At 38.1% G+C, this 19,992-nt stretch overlaps 1 protein-coding gene across 6 annotated transcripts in view; it reads right to left on the reverse strand.

Annotated features, from left to right (window-relative positions):
- USP54 (ubiquitin specific peptidase 54) overlaps positions 1-19,735 on the reverse strand; it is a 95,844-nt gene extending 76,109 nt beyond the window's left edge. For all 6 annotated transcript variants that reach the window (XR_004358222.1, XM_032694460.1, XM_032694455.1 and 3 more), the window contains exon 1: positions 19,646-19,735. The gene's annotated coding sequence lies outside the window, so the exon portion shown is untranslated. The remainder of the gene's footprint in view (positions 1-19,645) is intronic.
- Between the last annotated feature and the right edge of the window lie 257 nt (positions 19,736-19,992).

Here is a 19,992-nt window from a genome sequence, read left to right on the forward strand (position 1 = left end):
TGGGATTTTATTTTAAAGTATACTTAGAACAGATTATCTTAATTATTGATAATAATAAATGTGGAATTTAAATACACTCAAATACACTTTTCCCTCAATAAAAATACTTTTAATCACTTTAAATTGTCATATTAAAAAAATAATAATCCCTTGTTTGATTGTTATCCATCCTGTTTGGTGCCCTTTTGATCACTGAGCTCCCACCCTTAGGGAGACGGCTCTGCAACCTCAGTTGGAGCCTGGAAGTCAACTCTTCACAGCTGACAGATTGACTATTGTCTGTAGCATGTTTGCAGGGCTATTGCTTATCCAGACTATTGTGTTGCTTTCCTGTTGCCTTTCCCTAGAACTAACTATTAAATTAAACCAACATATTTACACATATTAGCATCCAACACAGTTGTCCCACTAACAATGTTAATTATGCAAGACTTAATAATTAGAATTACAGCTCAGACCTGTTTTGCACAGTGAAGTCACAATAAAATCACTCTAAGCTTTATTTTAGGTAAAGACCACTACATTTTTTTTCCACATTTCAGTAGCCTAAATAAATTCAGGGCCCTTTTAGTCCTCTAAATGTATTTGACTCCATTTACTTCTATTGCAAGAAGATAGTTCAAACTCCACTTTACAGTCAAAGTGGATGTATCTCTCTCTCTAAATTTCAAGTTTCTATTGTAATTCTACTAACAGATTCTCCACAACACCACACTTTATGCTAACAAATAAACCTTCTATTATGCTTCTTAATATTGTAACTCTACAGAGACAGACAAATACTAGGTACTATAAAAGGACATCCAACAGCCTAATCCAGCATTCCAGTGAGCAGCATCCTTCCTTTACCAAATAAAGCAAAGCAAAAGTAATTTTTGTTGGTCAAGAGTAAGTTAATTATCTTCATGAAGTCAAGCATAGAAAGTACAATTTGATGCGCTATAAACAGTTAAGACAGGTCTGTGCTTCCTCAGCAGATCTGCAAGCGCAGCTAAGAAAGGAAGTCCAGTTCATGAGAACCTAAATTATTTAAGGCATCCACATTCCAGCTCTTTAAGAAAAAACAAAGCCATGAGTTTTCTGATCTACCTATGGCTTTCAGAAACTACTGGTAAGATACAACATGAAATTATCCACTGACCAACAGCTCTCTGCTGCTGTAGATTTCATTGCTCCCCAGCCAGGCGGGGAAAAGCAGCTCTGGTGTTGTAACCCGGAGGGCTGGCAGGAGCTCAGCACTCGGCTCGGCAGCACCACAGCACTCCCAACCCCGCGAGTTCTCAGCTCCATCACTTCAATCACACCAAGGGCTGGTTTGGCCTCCTATACCCAAAAGCATCAGTACCACTTAGAGCTGGTTAATGAGGCTGCAACATCTTGCAACTTCTATACTATGGCACATCTTTATTATACATTCCTCCTACATAGTAGTCTCATCCTTCCAGTTCCAGTGGCACATGCTATTGGCATTCTCTCAAAGACTCGGCATTTTGGGCATATTTTTCAAAGATTATTTTATCACCAGTATTCATGGGCAATAACTGTGTTACTTTGCATTCCACTACAGTAAAGGTCCTCCTATTTATTCTTAATAACTATACCACCTGCTAGACTCATACAGCTAGGTTTAAATTTTCTACTTAAGAGCAAGAATTTCTGGCTCTGATGGTTAAAAATAATACCATTTAAATATGACCAGAGCCTGAACAAGCACAAACCTCTGAGTTTTCCACATGAATTTGACTGGAAATTTGAAAGCTAGTGATCAACATTAAAATAATCAATGTCAGCAATAACTTTCCTTGCAGATAATATGAACATGACCATCCAGCTAGCAAAGCAAGGTATGTGATGAAGGAAAAACATTAGAATTTACAGCATTTAGCCCAAATTCACTGTGTGATGGAGAAGCAAAATAGTAGCAGCAGAGGAGAGAGGAGTTCAAATCATACCCTCATAACCAAAACAGTAACAAATATATCTTTTCAAGTCACCCTCATCCTTTCTGTAACATACAAAACCCTCTTAAAAGCTCCAGAGTGCTTCCCTTAAGGATGCTGGACGCCTAATGCTTCCACATCAGACATCTGCCCTGGGTTTAAAGGGTGCTCACGGGAGAAAGGGGGATATTAGGTAAAAATGTAAATTGGAAGCAGCTCGTAATAATTTATTAGAAAGAAGGAATACTGAAATGATGGAATTTCCTTCACATTTACTTAAACAAAAAGCCCTATTAAAAAGTGCTTGGAGCAGTGACAAATTCCATTCTCAGGCGCAAAATTCAGGTTTGGCTGGCTACGCTGTACAGAGGCTGCTGGGTTTGACTCATAAAAGCTCCCTGAGAAAACAGAAACTAAAATTGCTAAGTAAGGTAATTTCCAACTGCAATGATTAAAGACATGTATTCTAGGGTATAACAATGCAAATAGAGACTCAAAGTATGATAACAACATATGTTACAGCCTCAGGTAACTGAGGCTTGCACTCATTTCTCAGTGGAGAAATACACAATGGAAATTGGGAAAGATTTTATAAACAAAACAATTACCAACAGTACACTCCTTGTTTTCTTATGATAATAATATGTTGAGTCCCTAAAGTGCTGGACTGACAACTGAAGTCATTACGAAAATGAGAAAGAAATAAAAGTTGACTACTGACAAGCTTGTCAAGGGCCTGTGAATAGGAAAAGTGAGCTGAAAATCTTGTGTGGTACATCTATTATTTGTGTAGTGAGGTATCAACAAAAGCAAGATGAAGGCTACTGAGAGAAAGGACTGGCAATATGGAGACTGTCTGAATCACCACTGTCTAGTGGATACTGTCTCAGGGTAAGTTGTCTACATATACAAAGTGTTCATTTTTTAATCAGTAACATTCCAAAAATTCTATATATACTATTCATCAGTCTTAAAATAATGCTGTTGTTCAAAATACAGCTACAGAAATAACTGACTGTTCTTTCTCATAAAGAATTTTATCTCAGAAACTGGTCCTTTGTTCCTAATCTGCATTTTTTACAATTTAAGATCGCTCATCTTGCCCTTTCTCTCATGCATGGGCCTTACACCTGATAACTTCCTACTTTCCTGAAATAGCCTACTAGATACAAACAAAGTTACGCCTTTTGTTCTCTTTTTGGGGCATGCACATTCACTCCTCTCCCTGACTCAAATTATTTCAGTCTTTTCAAATAGGTCCCATTTTCTAGACCTCAAATTATATGATTACTCTTCTTCCAGTTTCTGTTCAGTTGAGCTGCATTTTTTGGTGCATTTGCCCTAATGAGATGTAGCACAACAACAAAGGACTTACCTGTAGATTAAAAAAAAAAACCCACACTGTTTTGTATGCTTTACGACTTATATTTTTATCCCTCCTGATATAACACTTGCTCTTTTACAATGTCAGGAGTCCTGGAGAATTTTCACCTAAAAACTTGTTCCCTACACTGTATTTGTGTATTTCATGATTTCTGTTAAGTGCAGAATTTCAATCTGTCCCTATTTATCTCCTAAGACTTTCTTAATTCTCAAAATAGCATTGTGCTCATAAACTTGTGTCCTATGCATATATACTCCCTCCAAGTTCTGGGGGCATTTTTAGTGAATCAATTTTGTAAGCACACTCTCTTTTCTATCATCAAGATCATTAACAAAAAGATTGAAGTGAAGCAGAATGAGTACAGACCCAACAGACCGTGGCGGATCCACATTCAATACAACCATTTCATTTTGACAGACAATCGTTAATAACCACCTACTAGGCACTGTCAGCCAACAAGTCTTGCTCCTACTCTACAAGAGTTTCTTTCAGGTCACATTTCTTCACTTGTTTGCAATATTATAGCATGAAACTGCTGATGAACTCACTAACATGAAAAATACTAAGTCACGCTTTTCTTGTCAATTCACTGGCCTTATTGTCATGTAACAGAAAAAAGTTAAACTGGCATGACTATTTACTCTTCTTAGATTCATGGTGGTTGTGCCTCATGTTCTTGTTGTCTCCCTGAGGCTTATACTTTCTGCAAGAATTTATTCAAAATGTGGAACATGAGAGGAATGGTCTATAATTTCCTGGCTCCTTTGCACCTACCCTGTTTATATTTTCAGGTCTTCCAGCATCTCAAAGAGCAGCTAGTTGTACTGAGAGAGCTTCCATCACTTTCTTTCTTTAAGCAATCAAAGGATGAACGTCATTGGGTCCAACCTAATAAATAACCTACCCAAGTACTAAAAAGTATGGAAAAGGCTTGCTTCCAATTTGCCATCCATCTTATACATCCTCTGTGCTTTTTATTTCCTCCCTGTGGTAACTGCTGCTCCTTTATACTCTGCTTCTGCTAATGTTTTGAGGATATTTTCATAGTGGTTACTTCAAGTCCCTCTTACAAAACTGTGCTGCCAATCAAAGCCCCCACAGTACATAGCCATGGACATATGGCTGCTAGAAGCACAACTGTAGTGGAAGCAGCTCAGCTGTGCAGCCCCACCGACAGGGTAGGACACCCCTGCCAGAAGGAAGGGCTACTTCTCACTGGGGGGGCCACTTCTAGTGCAATGGCAACACAGAGGAAATCTGCAGTAAGACAGGAACAAGCACAGAAGGAGAGTTCTGCAATCCAGACTTAGAATCACACCAGCAAGAGGAGACCAATTACCAGATCATTTGCAGCATATCAGCATCGCTTCTGTGTCAATTATGAAATCTGTCTCTCTGCACCCAGCTAAGTGTCGAGCTGGGTTGGATGGGACACACACACACACACACACACACACACGAGCACTTTGTTCCCAATATTCATGCACATATACTGAATAAGGGATTGCAGATAAACAGGATTAAGCCTGACACAGACGATCCTGCAGATACTCTGGCTCTCCCAGTGTATTTGCTCTGATAGCACAGCTCACAAAACCAGCAACCCTTCTGTACGTTCCTGCATGGTGGCACCATTACATTTAGAAACATTATTAACTTGCTGACGTTGCCCAAAATTAAACCACACAATAGTATTCTTATTATAGCACATATGTATGTGGCAGTTTAAGATGTAAATACTTGATTTTATTATTTTAAAATAGCAACAAAGAAGAGGAAGAAAAAAAAGTTTAAAGACATGAGTTTAAAGATAACTTATACCTAAGTTTTCTCAAGTGTACTGTAGGTTATTCACCACGCACCCAAATTGTTTATTTCCTTTTCACAAGAGTTATACAATGATTACATAAAACTGAAAGCTGTTCATTATCTTTCATGTACACTAAACATACTCATAGCCTTCTAGCCCTTCCCTTCATTGAAAAGTTCAATTTTCCCATAAATACCAGGGACCAAAAGAAGTACGATACTGTAATATACTTGCAAATTAATAAAAATTAATAGTCAGGATGCAAAAGTATCTTTAAAACTAATTAGTTACGCTAAGATTATCCAAAATTCCTCTGACATTCTATAATGTTATGACTACAAATAGAGGAGCAAAATCTAACAAGCTTAACATTAGAAGAAAAGGAATAAAAATACTGTTTGTGTAGTTTAACATAGTAAATGAATACTTAGCTTCTGGGGAGTATCTGAGTTCATTTTATTAAAAGTACAAATACTAATGTTTTTGAAGAAAAAAAAGGTACCATTCCAAACATACCCAGCTTTGTCCATCACAGAAGGAAAAGGCTAAAACACTGATTTATCATGACTTAATGAGATACTGACCATCAGCTGAACTGCATTAACTGACTAATGCATTTCTAGTCCAATTACTCTGAGAACCAAAACAAGTTAGTATAAACCACTTGTGAATTAACTATATATATACTCACGGAAATCTCAGGCAATATACAACAACAGAAAATTTACATTGCAACTGCTCAGTCGCTAATTTACACCTTACCACATTTTTCCTGATAAGACAAAGTAATTTACAAGGACAAACATTCAGGCTTCAAATGGTGGGATTTGGGGTGGAGGGGGGCTTGTTTGCTTTTTGCTATTGGCACACTGAAAGATTAATGTTTTAGAAACTAGTACAAATGTTTCAAATGTTACTGTTCTTTTTCTTCCTCCTAACAATATTAACTAATACTAATCACAACTAATCACTAATCAGATAGCATTTTACTGGCCAGTTTGAAGTGGATTGGCATTCAGTATATTTTGGAACTGACATTAAATAATAATTGTGTTTGATTTTCTTTTATATGAGGTAGATTAATTACTTCTGCTCCCATAACATAATCATTTCAACTCAGAGCTCAAGAACTTAATGTGTTTAGGAAAATTAGCACAATAAGAAGCATATCATCTTGCAGACTTGATTTGTACTGTTGCTTCATATATGGCATAGCTATGGATAGAAAAAAATCACATTGATGCGGGCTCCTGATATTACTTTTAAACTTGGAAAGGAGTAAAGTAAAAGCTCTCTCCTATCTAGTTCACTTTTTGCTACATGATAAGCATGTATATAGAGCATGTCCACTCTATTCACAACCACCTGGAGTCCAATCCAAACACATATTTTGGAGTTTAATAATTCTCTAACAGAATTGGAACAGTTAGTACAGTCTGTTCTCACAATGCTAGTTTATGTTTAGTTTTAGCTGCAAGCTGAGTTGCATCCTGTCTGTATGGTCAGGACTCATAACAAGAAATAATTACTGCTGATTAATCTGTGTCCAGAGAAAGACTGTTCTTTGAAGGTGATCTTCTGAATTAAATCTAATTTCTGTCTCTTGTGTATAGATATGCACCTAAGTTACATTAGCAAAATCATCCACTAACTCGTAAGAATACATTGTAATGTTTCATTATGCTACTTTGCACATCCTCCAAGAACTTCCCCCAACTAGAAGTTAACAGATTTTAGAACTATTTCTGTAAGAAGACAGACAGTTCAAGATCTGGTTCCTCTTCTCACTGAACTGTGGATGTGACAGCAGGGGAACAGCCAGAACACCCAAATTCTATTCCGAGTTCTACCCTAACATCTTCTGACAAGGCAAACCTCTGTGCCCATCCGTTCTGGCTACTTTGGATACCATGCCAAAGTTAATTTTGTTGAAATCTCTGGACTGAAAGACTCGAAACAAAATTCTGGTAAAAAAGAAAAGTTGAAAAACATGCTCAGAACTGAGTTCACCAAGATTTGGAACTGCAAACAGTAAAAGGAATTCTGCCTTTTAGGCAGAAATAAAGGCAAGAAATAAATCCTCAGCCTCTTGCTTGTCAGAGGAGGCCTTGTTTCTGGACATCCATCACAAGCAGCAAGGGAGTGGTGCCATATGAAGCAGCTGACCCTGATTGCAACACATGTAAATCTGGGTAACAGCTCCATACAATTTAACAGGGAAGGTTGGATTGGACACTAATGTAATAAATACCCAGTGCAAACTAATGCTGTAGTGGCCCAGTTCTCATTCCTCTAAATTTTAAGTGCTGTCATCTTTTCCACAGTATCAACCCACCAACAGTTGATATCTGAATGGATAAGCTAAACATAAAGACATCACTGAAGCAAAATAAATTGTGCATTTTCCTTTCTTAAGTATCTACCAACAAACCAAGCCCACCAGCCTTCTCTCTTTTATATTTACTTCCCCCTTGATAGATCAACAGCTTTGCAACTTAAAAATTGGTTGCAAAAAATTTAATGAGCAAACTCAGTATTAAGGCTCACAGATGTCTGAAACCAAGACACTAGAATCAAGTTCTTTTGAATTTCCCTCTGTATTTCTCTTCTCCTTACTGCAAAGGATCTGAAAGAGCTGAGTAAGCAAGTAATGTCACTGGACTTCTATAAAAGAGGCAGAATTGCATGAAGTCTAAATATGCAAGGCACATAAATTTCCCAATTACTTACATAATAGATATGGTTGCTTTTTATTACTACATCTTGCTAATTTAAACCATTTTGAACACACATTTTAATACTCTGCCTAGCAATTCTACTTGACTATCTTTTCTATTAGGTGGAGTTATATTTCTGATTAAAACATAACTAAATATGCAATCAAGTGACATATAAAACCTGTGTCATTCATAACATGAAGCTTTCAGTGTTGACATCCCGGCTGCATCCAGAAATCTGAAGGTACCAGTAAATGTATTTTCCCGTTACACCATTCAGTGGGAGTTAAAGGCTCACAAGGCTGAAATTTAAACAGCCTCAGAAAACAGGACTGATTCCAGCTGTAAAAATGTCTGTAATTCCAGTCTTGGGTTGCTGCCTAAGGCAGCAACAGCCATCGAAATCACAGAAATTCTCTCCTTGGAGAAAATTCTATCTGCAAAAGAGAGGCTACTCTAGTTGGTGGAAGCAGAAGAGACATCATTAAAAAGGAGACAATTCCTACTCTACATAATCTTAGTCTAAATTCCAAGTCATTTCAGCAGCACCAGTATGCATTTAAAAAAATCCCAGTGAAACCGAGGAACAATTTCCCTAATGACTCTTTTAAAAAATCTCCAAAGCAATTTTGCCTTGAAAGTACACGAAGTTGCCAGAATTTCCTCCAGCATAGGTTTCTTTACAAAAATGTTAAATGGATTTTTGGCAGTGATACAGTTTTCTTAGTCCAACTTTCAATTTTCAAAACCATGGTTTCAAAGATCTCAATCTGTCAACAGGGCAAGAAGATAAACAAGTTGTGACATTAAGTCCAAGTAAGCTTAGAGGAAGGCACCAGATTTGGCATTGCATTTCCCAAGGAATATGCAGATGACAAGTAAACACATGGACATGCTTCATTCTCTGCCCCCAAATTCACAAACCAAGACATTTAAGTGATTGCCTTTGAGGCAGAACAACATAATTTTCCACTCTCTAAAGTCAACTGGATAATTATAGCCTGCAAATAGCGCTAAACACTTCAAGGAACTATTAAGTAATTAGACTTTGCAGGTGTGTCCTTTATTTTGTAAAGCCCAGACAGGAAAAAAAATTGACATGTGTTCACCTGTTTGACCATTAGCTTTTTTAGGAAGTTCCTACCAGTATAAAAAGTTACAAGTGTCCATGTTACAAAAGCCAGAATTCAAGTGATTAGCATCGTCTAGACTGACCTGTCTAGTGTTCCATTAGTAGTATTATGTTTTTACAAGATCAATAATCAAATCCTCTGCAAAAACTGATTGGAAAACTACAAAGCATGGTTTTCCAGAAGTGCATGAACATAAATGGATAAATCCTCCCTAGAGTAATAGAAAGACCTACACATCAGCTACTGTTGCAAACATACTTTTTGTTCAAGGAGCATATTGTGCTTCTTTTTCTATTTCTTCTGAGGTGAACTGCTTATGAGATGAAGAGTTAAGGACAGCACTATTACCAACAGAACTAGTAACCGTGAGCCTTCATGCTGTCCTGAGCTAGAGCACCTATGGATGATAAGGTAAAAATACTGGCTTTCAATAAAAGGGACTGAGGGTTTATCACCCTCTTCAAGATAAAGAATTTTTCCACAACCTCTTTAGAGCAGCCCAGAGTTGGCCTACAGCAGTCCTTAGCAGAGTGAAAATCATCATCACTGCTTCTCATTAATGTGGTAATATTATCAGTCAATGGCAAATTCCTTTGGTAAACAGCCAGGGCAACTTCTCTCCACCCTGACAAAGGAAAAATAAACATATTTGAAACTCCAAACAAACCATTCCAGTTGATATTCATTAAAAAGGGGGGAATGGAAGATCCTTTGTTTAATCTGACACCATTTTCTTCTGTATTCAGTAGCTGTTTAGGGTTTTGTTTAATTTTTTTTAAGAACAAAGAATGTTGGCAGAATTAAAACTGCATGACCACAAATAATGGCAATGGGCAGAGGAAGGAAAATTCAAACATTAATTTATGTTTTAAAATTCTATTTATTGCCTACAGTCATCATGTAGGAGAACACAGATCACTGCTGGGGAAAGTGAGGGGCAAGATGTTTTTCAACTTTTTTTTTGATTTTTACCACCTGTGGGCAGTCCAAACCAAGCAGCTGGATCTCACTTCAGCATTCACCCCAGCAAGAATTGCCATCACCTACCTCATATCAAAGCAATTTGGCAAACTGGAGGGGCAGTGCAGAACATCCCTGCACAGCACCAGCGGCTCTGCTGCAGCTCCTGAACCTGGAGTTCTCTTAAAAATATGGACATGAAAATCAACTATTTGATCACACTAAAGGATAACACTGAAATCGAAAGTGGGTATTTAAAACAGAGCTGACCTCAGTTAAGTCTAGGACCAGTTTTATCAAGAAAATATTACTAGTAGATAGAGAAATTAAAGACTTCTTCCTCCCCACTGTAACTTGAAGCAGGTACTAACCTCTCCATAAAACTATGTGAATTACACTATAGGCATAAAATTATGTTTCTATAATTTTTCCTTTCTCATGACATAACTGACTCTGAAGACAAAAGGATTTTTTTTTTATAGTCTGAAAAAAAATCTTCCAAAGAGGTTCTTTTTTAAATCTTCTTATCAAAGAAGCAAAAGTAACCAACAATGCTACTCTTGAAAAACATCTATGCAGTTTAGTCTGCTTAATAGCTGACTGCAATTTAACAAAATTAATTTTTGGCCTCCTTTGTTTATATCACTAACAAAATAAAAATGGAAAAAAAAAAGAAAAACCAAACAAGTGTAGTTGAAGCAACTATGTCAGCAACAGGCACGTTACACAATGCCTTAGTGACTTCCTGCTTAAAAGCCCTGCTAAACTCTTCTGGTAGGTCTGAAATTTTGTCTCAGTTTCATTAGGAGAAAGAATGTGCTGGCTACCTTGTTCTAGTTCTTCCTGCCTGCATTATATTTAAGTTATGCTACATCCCACTAACATCTAGAATTTGTTCTGAATATTATGTAATATGTGTCAGAATCCTCTATTTCCTGTACAAAAATTAATCGTTGCTTAGTCAAGTTCCTCCATAATTTATTAAAATTTAGAACATAGAATTTCATAGTTTGGCTAAGTCCTTTTAGGCAAATGGCTTCATCTATACTAAATCTTCACAGAAATATTCTTCAAAGCAGGAGTTAAAATCTGTCCACAGCCTCAGCTGCTTGCCATGACAGCTGGACAGCAATTTGTCTGCACTCTTCTTTCTGAGCTGGTACCTCCAATTCTCCAGTCTCATGTGATGCCATCCTTACTGGAGGGATTTACTGAGCACTCCAAATGAACAGCTCATGCAATTAAGAAAAAAGAATGCTCAAAATGAGAGTGTTTGACAAGTAAATCAGAACCACAGAATAACTGAGGGTAGAAAGGATCCCAGAGGAGGTCTCTAGTCTAACCTCAGACAGAAATCATGACTAAGAAGTCAGATAGGTTGCTCTGGGCTTTATCCAGTGGGGACTTAAAATCCTCTACTGATGGAGACTGTATAGACTCTCATTCAAATGCATGACTGTCCTAATGGAGGGGGGGGGGGGAAAAATCTTCCTTACCACCAGCTGGAACCTTTCTTGTTTTAATTTTTGTCCGTAAATTCATAACATACTTCACATGTTTCCTGAGGAAATTAATGAGTGATTTTCACAATCCAAATGAGAACATTAGTTTTACTGGACAAGTGAAGACATATTTATGTCCTATATAAAGCAGAGACATATTGGCACTCCCATATCAGCTCAATAGGCTGGCATCACACAGTAGGAGTGAACTTTTAGTATGTAGAAAACAAGGAATTGCCACTGAAAATTCTCAAAGTTCACCTGAGAACTGCATTTCCATTGTTTTATTGAAGTAATTATCAAAATTTGAGTGCTATTAATACTCAAGGTCATTCACAATTGCAGCCAAGATGAATATCATAATTAAGTCACATCTTTGGATAACAATATGGGCCCCGGCATTTGGCATATATGTCATTACTCAAATTAATTCCTGACAAGCTGGGATAAGAAAAGGAAGGGAAACAAAGGAACAACCCAGAATATTGTTGCACATTTTTTTCACTGATACCATCAACATAAAGTGGGATGTTAGAGACATGAGGAAAGCAGTGTAGCTAACACAACCATTTTCAGACCTACCAGAGACAGCTAAATTTGAAGTAAAACAATACTAATACACATTAATATTTAATGTTTTCTGCTATAAAAATCCAAATTAAAAGACTCCAAACATTTTCAAAGAGTTTAGGATTAATTAGAAATCTTATTTTAAGTTTGGATTCTTGTTCAAACAACTTCAAGTAATTTTTATTTATTATGCATACAAGAGATAAAGTATCTCAAAGGTTAAAATTTATTGGCAAATAGCACATGAACCCTAACTCCTGGATAAACAGTGCATACACTCCTTATCAGAGGGAAAAGGCAAAACAAATTTGTAATTGATACCTGACATACTAATTTTCAGAGCAGAATTAAGCAATTCAGTTGGGCATGACAGTGCAACAGTCATACATTTTCCATGTTTTCTCTCCCAAAACCTACCAAACCCTCAAGTATTCCTTTGCAGAATAATCCTGAAAAATAAGATCTTCCTAGTACTGCTGCTTTTGTATAGAACTGTTCCTGGAGCTATGCAGTCAGGAAAAGCAACTTCCATTTGAAAATGTCTCTCTTGCCTGAGCCTGAGAAGGTCTCTGTTCTAGTGGAGGTGACAAGACTCCATCTTCTGCCTGTGAACGCTGCCAGTTCCTACCAGAGCCAGAATCAAATAGAGTGGAATTGCCCAGGTCTCTCTCCAGGCTGCAGCTGCAGTATCAGACAAACAGGCAGAGGAGAACCCATCACACAAAAGTGAAGAGAGGAAAACACAATGGGTAAGTGGTAAGTAGCTTAATTTATGTGATAATTCTATAGCCAAATATGACTACTACAATTACTAATGACAGTAAGTAGACCAATTGAAGAAATACACTACTAAATTAATTAAACTACCTTTCTATCTCTCTCAAAAAGGAAGAGCCCTTTAAGAAAACACATTTGCACAACAGAAGGTCTTTCTTCCTAAAAGATGGCTATTTCCTTAACAAAAGTAGTCTTAAACCCAGCTAGTTTTTTCTAACAAGAAAGATATAGTCTCTCCTTCTCCATCCTCTCCTGAAACAATGCATTCTAAGAGAAATATCAAAAATGAAGTTTTAAAAAAGCTTCCCTGAAAAATTTGTGTAAGCTGTCTGTCTTCGAGAATTTAAACAAATCAGGAGTGCTTTCAATGAAACCTGTTGTCATCCAGCAACACTGCCAAGCTCACACCACAGCATTTTTTCCTGGTTTACTTTGAGAAAATTAAATAAATCTGTATTTAAAATCTATCAAGCATCCATAATCAAAGGATCCTAAAGTTCTCGTTGGCAATGCCTTCTTTAACATACTTCAAAAGTATTTACCTAAACTCCCCAGATATCATCTATTACAAGGACTGCACAGATTGTTGTGCATAAAAATGTCCATAATAGACATCAGAGGGAGTGCTGCAGTTTACTGTCACAAGGTTTATGAAGTTTTGTTGTCTATTTATTAGCGTGCCTCAGATGCAGTATATTGGAAAAGTTTTAAGGAACAGGCAGAGTATACAATCATCACCTTTTTTTCCCCTCCCTTTCCCCCACCATGACCTATTTTCTTGAATAACATGCAGACCTAGTGAGGACATTAACCTGTTTCCATGTCACAGTAACAGCTCATGTACCGATGTGCTGAGATGCATTAGCTGTTGTTTATTGATCCATTTATAAGTTCATTCTACTGGGAATACAAGCTGGAGGATTAGAAAGTCTTTTGCTATCCTCTGCTTTGTGACACATTTTACTGATTAATTATTTCCCAGAATACATTTATTTTCATGTTTTGTGGAAATACAGAAGATTCCTCCTCTTCAAACAGTCTCCCATTTCTGAATCGCCCTTACATATTTTTGGTCCATTCATCATTTTCAAAATTCAAAATGTAATAAATCATACCATTTTTTAAAAATGGAACCATAAGAACTACATGCATCAAACATTATCTATTACAAATACTGATTTACATTTACCAAATATTAGAAATAAACAAGCTAGCTGTTCTAAGTGTGTAAAATGCCAAAACAAGTTTCATGCAGATAAGAAAAAAAAAAGGAAAAAAGGCTAATTTCCACCCAATTCCCTGTAGGCTTCTCACATGAGAACTGTTCCTCCCCACTCACACAATATACAATGTGTACTTCTGCATAAATTTTGTAAGCCAAACTGTACAGTGAAAAGAGGGTTCTAGTCAAGACACTAATATGTGATAACTCTTTATTACAGTTCATCCTACCTACTTCTACCTTTGAACCAGCAATTACTTACTGTTTATTTGCAGTGTGCATACCCAAACACCCACTTTTGTTCCAGTGTTCATACCATTTAGTAAGCTTGATTACGTTCTAAAAATAGTTATCTACAATAAACTCACATTCACTGGTTCTATTTAAATAGAATGGGAAAGCAGCTGAGGCTTAACTGTCTGAATTTTCAGTGCTGTGACAGACAAAAGGGGAAAGTAATTCCAAAAGCCAGGCTTCTAGCCTTCAAATTCAAGGGCTGCATGCTTGATCAAATGCACACATCAAATCAATTATGGTAGAATGTAACAAGCCAGAGCCTATTGCAAAATAATTAAAAGATCACCAGGGTTCATGTCCTCTCACACTTCTACAGACAACCACAATTCAGTGAAGTCTTATCTGCATTAAAAAAAAAAAAAAACACAACAAAAAAACGGCACAGTTTCAGGCTTGGAAAGATATTCAAAAGAAGGAAACATTCACAATGAGGTTTAAAAGCCTGATTTCTCCAATTCTCAAAAACCCTCAAGAATTCAGACATTTTGTTTTCAATGACAGAACCTCTGGAAGATGAGTGCAGTGCCATCAAAGGAGCAGGGAAAAAAAAATGACAGAACAGATATGGATCACATCCCGTACACCAGAAATGCTACACAAAAAAGGAAAATACTGCTCCAAGAGATATGCTCTAACTGAAAAAGGGGGACAAAACAAATGGGATACATCAAACAGCATGATCATATGCCTTGTTTCATTAGTAACTAGGCAGGCAGCAAATTATTTTTATTGCCCACAGAAGCATCTGATCAAAATGAGTATTCTTGCAACACCTTTTGAAGCAATTGGTCAGGCAGAGGAAAAAGACCTAATTTTCTCTCATAATGAAGGGAAAGTAGGAAAATTCACCTCTTTATATTAGATTTGGCAGCAAGTCAATCAGTACAGACACAGCAGTGTCTGTTGTTACAGAGTAGAATGAGATTAAGGATTGGAGAAGAGGGGATAAGGAGATAAAAAGACAATCCAAATACATACAAATGTAATTTTATTATTTCTGTAGCTCACAGAAACTATGGCTTGCGGACAGTAACTTGTTTTAACAGCTTTATAAACCGAGAATCACTTGGCAAAGCATTTACACTTGTTGACCTCATCCTGTTCAGTAGGTTGCCTAGGAACATCTTACCTCTGAATGAATGGGAAAATAGATCAGGAGCTCCCGTACGCACCATTTCAAATATTTTTCTGAATCTATTTTATGAAATCCATGCAAATGATTTTCCATTATGCTTTTCTACAGCATTAAAAGATCCTCAATGAAGAACAAAGTAGACATGTAATAATGATAATATATTCTGAAAAGGCTTTCATAGATAAATACAAACCTGGAAACAACATGCAGAAGTGTTGGTGGGATGACTCAGCTCCTAATGATATTTCATTTAAGTTCATTTTCTTAGCAGCAGCCTGATGTTTATTAATAACTCCCAGTATGCTGCTTAGAGCTGTAGATTCATTTTCCTGTTAATGGTAGCAAAAGGTTCTTTGTTAATGGTTTTATGATAATGCTGGGGTTTGCCATATGGTTGGATTTATATGAGGGTTTCTCATGAAAAGCCAGAGAGTGTAAGAAATTGTTGCTATATTTAACTGCAGTGTCCTCACACGCACAACAGGCAACTGGAATGGACACTGTTCTAATATTTACAAGTGCAAAACAATGCTCACTATTTACTGCATGTTCTGTTTAAGAGGACTGCAGGGAGTTTAAACAAGAGAACATATGGATAGATCAGAGGATTCGTAATGCAATAGTGAGCTTTTCACCTTTAGGTCACTGGTTCAAATCTAAACTGGTTAGTAATGAAGGTAAGCTACTATCATCTGACAACTCTGGCCTTTACAAATTGATTTGTCAGGCTCAGTCCAGTTCCCATCAAAGTCAAAATTCAACATTACAATTTGCATTTCTGAAAACAGCTTCACCCCAGGAACGTAACAAAAAACTGAACAAGCAGAAATAACCTTTTCCTCTTCAGGCACCATCTCCAGACCAGGGTCTCGGGAGAGTGCCAGAGGAACAGTTAAAGTTACACCACTAGTAGCACAACACATCATTCTGTGGATAAAGGTTACTTCTGACTCTCAGATACCCAGCTGTAATTTCCTCTGTACCAGTACAAAGCTTTCAGGAATTATATTAATAAAGAAAGAAGAGACACCAATATGAAGGTTTTAAAGCTCAAATTTCACAGTGCTGCTTAAAGATCTCTTTGGATCTCTTGTTGAAAGATGCTTTTCTTAAGGCTGAACGTTTTGAAGAAAATAGCCACAGTATTCTATAAAAGAAATATCAAATTTAATTTCTGTTTCCAAAATTTCCATTTGTAGCCAAAATGTTTAAACAAGATTTGTAGCAGCAAGAATTGTATTTCCTGCAGATAGGTTTAATTCACAAACAGATTTATTTATGAATTATTATGAATGATACTAGAGAAATCATATTTTTACAGTATTTCTTCAAAATTATTAGACAGAAAAAGCACGGATTGAGCCATAACAATATGTAATTTTCCACATGCCTTCATAATTTGAACATAAAACCTCAAAACCATGTCTAGCCCTTTCCCTTGCTTCTTAATAGTTTGGGAGCAATCACATGAAGTACTCAACAGGTACCACCGTTCTCCATTTTACTAAGCAATAACTGCTACAGGAGTGAATAGAGACACCAGGTTTTAAGCCATCCTCTGGGTTGGCCAAACACAGACCCATCTCCCATAGACAACGGCCGGCGAGATGCACCCAAACCCAACTTCCCTAGGACACAGAACAGGAAACCCCAGCATCAAGTGACATAACAGAAAAAAAGAAGGAATAAACAGGACACTAAACTTGCATGTCAAGAGACACAACAAGAGACCAACTACATTGTGTCACTTGTCTTAGAAAGTGTCTAGACTACACCAGGAGAGGGTTCCTCTGAGCAGTCTCACACAGAGAGCAAGCCAAGGGAAAGGGGCTGCCTACAGATGAAGGCAGAATTTTAAGGATTGGGGATTGCCTACTGCTTGACTTGCAGTTGACAGGACCAGCAGAGAGACCCATGCAAGTCAATCCAAATTCTTTGACAGTCAGTAATAAGATTTCTTGTTGCTCCCCTCTGCCATCAAGCACTGCATATCTGTGCTAGGGAATGACCTGCAGTGACAGAAATAGAGGATAACTTCAGAATTGTGACTGCAGCCACTATTGACAAAAAATAAATTAAAAAGCAAAGTTTAGACAAAGAAAAGAAGCAAAATATTTCAGAGAACAAATTAAACTGTTTGATTAAATGTGAGTGGAACATATGTTAGAAAACCAAACGATGTGCAAGGTACTTAGATTTCAAAAGGCTGCAGGAGAAAAAATGACAGACTAATAAGTTATACAGGCATGTTTATTATAAGACACTTACTGGTTCTGAAGTTAGGTAAGCAGATTTAAAAAAAAAACCAATAGCTGTGATTTTTTATTGTGCTTTCATCCTCTTATCTCAGTTTCCTTTTTATATCATCTGCATTTTGCACAGTTCCACCAAAAACTGTTCTGGTCAGCTACGACTGTTCTTTATAAGGGTATGTTTATAGAGCACTCCAACACTGAGCCTCTCAAGGTAACAAACTTTTTGAAACTCCACAAACTGGGAAATAAACACACTTTCTCTTCTATGTACTCTCCATGAAAACTCGCCTAAGAAGGCTTAATGCCTAATAACATCTCTGAGACCGGATAGAGAAGGATTTAAATTCCCATTATCCTTTTTAACGAACTTGTGACTACATTCTCAAAATAGACTGTTAACCCAGAAATGAAAGAACTGACATATTTTTTACCTGCAGTGCCTGAAAGAAATTAAATGTTTTTACAGCTATTACTAGCATAAAAAAACCCTCCAATCTCTAAATTCTCTGGGATAACTGTAAGTAAGTTTGTCTGCATTGGACAAATCAAGCACACCCTTATTCCCCATCCCACCTAAAGAACATTGTGGCAAAAGGCTTCCAAAGTGGCATCACTCAGGTGAGGGGGAAACAAACAGGCAAAAAAATAAAGCTCCTATTTAATTAAGTCTGATTGATATGGAGCATGCTTAATTAGATATAGTCTTGATTAGGCGGTGCAACAGAACTTAAAGAGTATCCTATCTAATTAAATTGTCATTATTTCTACCACTTCCTATATGAGAACATATTTCAGCAGGCTGATTTAAGTATTTTTTAGCCCATAATACTTTTTTTGTAATTATTTTTAAAAGCTGTCATATTCAAGTTATGTGTTGCCTCAACAGTTCTCAGCACAGCAGTACTTTCTTTCCCTCTGGAAACAAACATAAGACTATTTATGTAGCTATTGTTTTCCAAAATTGCTATTCAATGTCAAGTATGTTGCAGGACAATACCTTTCAGTCCTAGATATTTTTTTTCAAGTCTGAAGAGTAGCACTAGCTTAGAGAGGTTTATTTTTGGTACATTCGTCTTTCTTTCAAACTGCATGAGAAACACACAACTACTTTCCCTCCCTTTTCACATGCATATTTTTTTCCATGATTAAAACACTCAGAATTTGTTCCGAAATCTGAAAAGCTCTTCAAATTCTTTTCACGCACACAATCAGCCACTACAATAAACACGAGTTCACGTAGATGGAAGACCAGAAAGCCATTATGCCTCCAACTTTTCGAAAGGAGAAGGTGTATATTGTCATGCTTTCTATTTATGGCTGTAATCCTCACGACTGTCCACTCATAATCCTTCTACTGAACGAACGGTTTCAAGCGAAATCAGATCCTGGAAAAGCAAACAGCCTCTGCTTTCTTTTAAGGGAGAGAAAAGAAAAAAAAAAAAGCACATGCTTTTGCCTACCTTAGACCGACACAGCGAGTAAAATACTGAGCAGCTGCTTCTAACTGACAGCTCCTATGCAAGTTTAACTTTTGACGGCACCTGATCACGCCTGAATTATTAACCAAGATAATGCAAAGCCCCTGATATTAATTTCAAAAATCCCTGCTGATAAAAGACCTCCTTAGCCTCCAGTACTCTCTTTCTCTCATACCTGCCACTCCTTTCCTCTTCTCAAGCTGACCAGCCACGGGCGTGCAGGGCAGGGGGACCCCTGGCTCGCGGTCCCCCCAGGGTCGGGCCCGGCCCGGCCGAGCCCCGCACGGACCCCGCCGCGGCCCGGTCGCCGCACGAGGGCTGCGACCCCTGCCCAGCCACCGGCGGGGCTCCGGGCACAGGGAACACGCGGCCGGAGAACGGCTGGATCTGGCTGTGGTTTCTCCCGAGGGGGCGGCGCGGGAGGAGAGGAATGCCGAGCGTTCCCGGGAGCGGTTTAATCCCTACCTGTCCCCGCGCGCGGTCCCGCCGGGCGCGCTCATCCCCCGCTGCCATAGCTACGGGCAGCCGCGCCGCGCGCCTCTCGCGAGAGCCGCCATCTTCCCGCGAGAGGCGCGGGCCGCGCCCGCGGGCGCCTCCTCTGGCGAGGGGGCTGAGGAAGCCCCGGGCAGCGCCGGGAGGGGGCGCAGGAGCTGCCGCGGGCAAATGGCGGTGCTGGCCCGAAAATAAAATGGGTGTCCTCGCCCGTATCATTGCTAACAACTGCACGGCGTGCGCAGTGATAGCTGAGAGATGCGGCTGGAGCCAGAAGAAACACTCAGACCCGTTCATGTCTAGCAGAAGTTTGTTTGTAG

The sequence above is a fragment of the Chiroxiphia lanceolata genome, chromosome 8 (assembly GCF_009829145.1).
Source record: "Chiroxiphia lanceolata isolate bChiLan1 chromosome 8, bChiLan1.pri, whole genome shotgun sequence".
Taxonomy (NCBI): domain Eukaryota; kingdom Metazoa; phylum Chordata; class Aves; order Passeriformes; family Pipridae; genus Chiroxiphia; species Chiroxiphia lanceolata.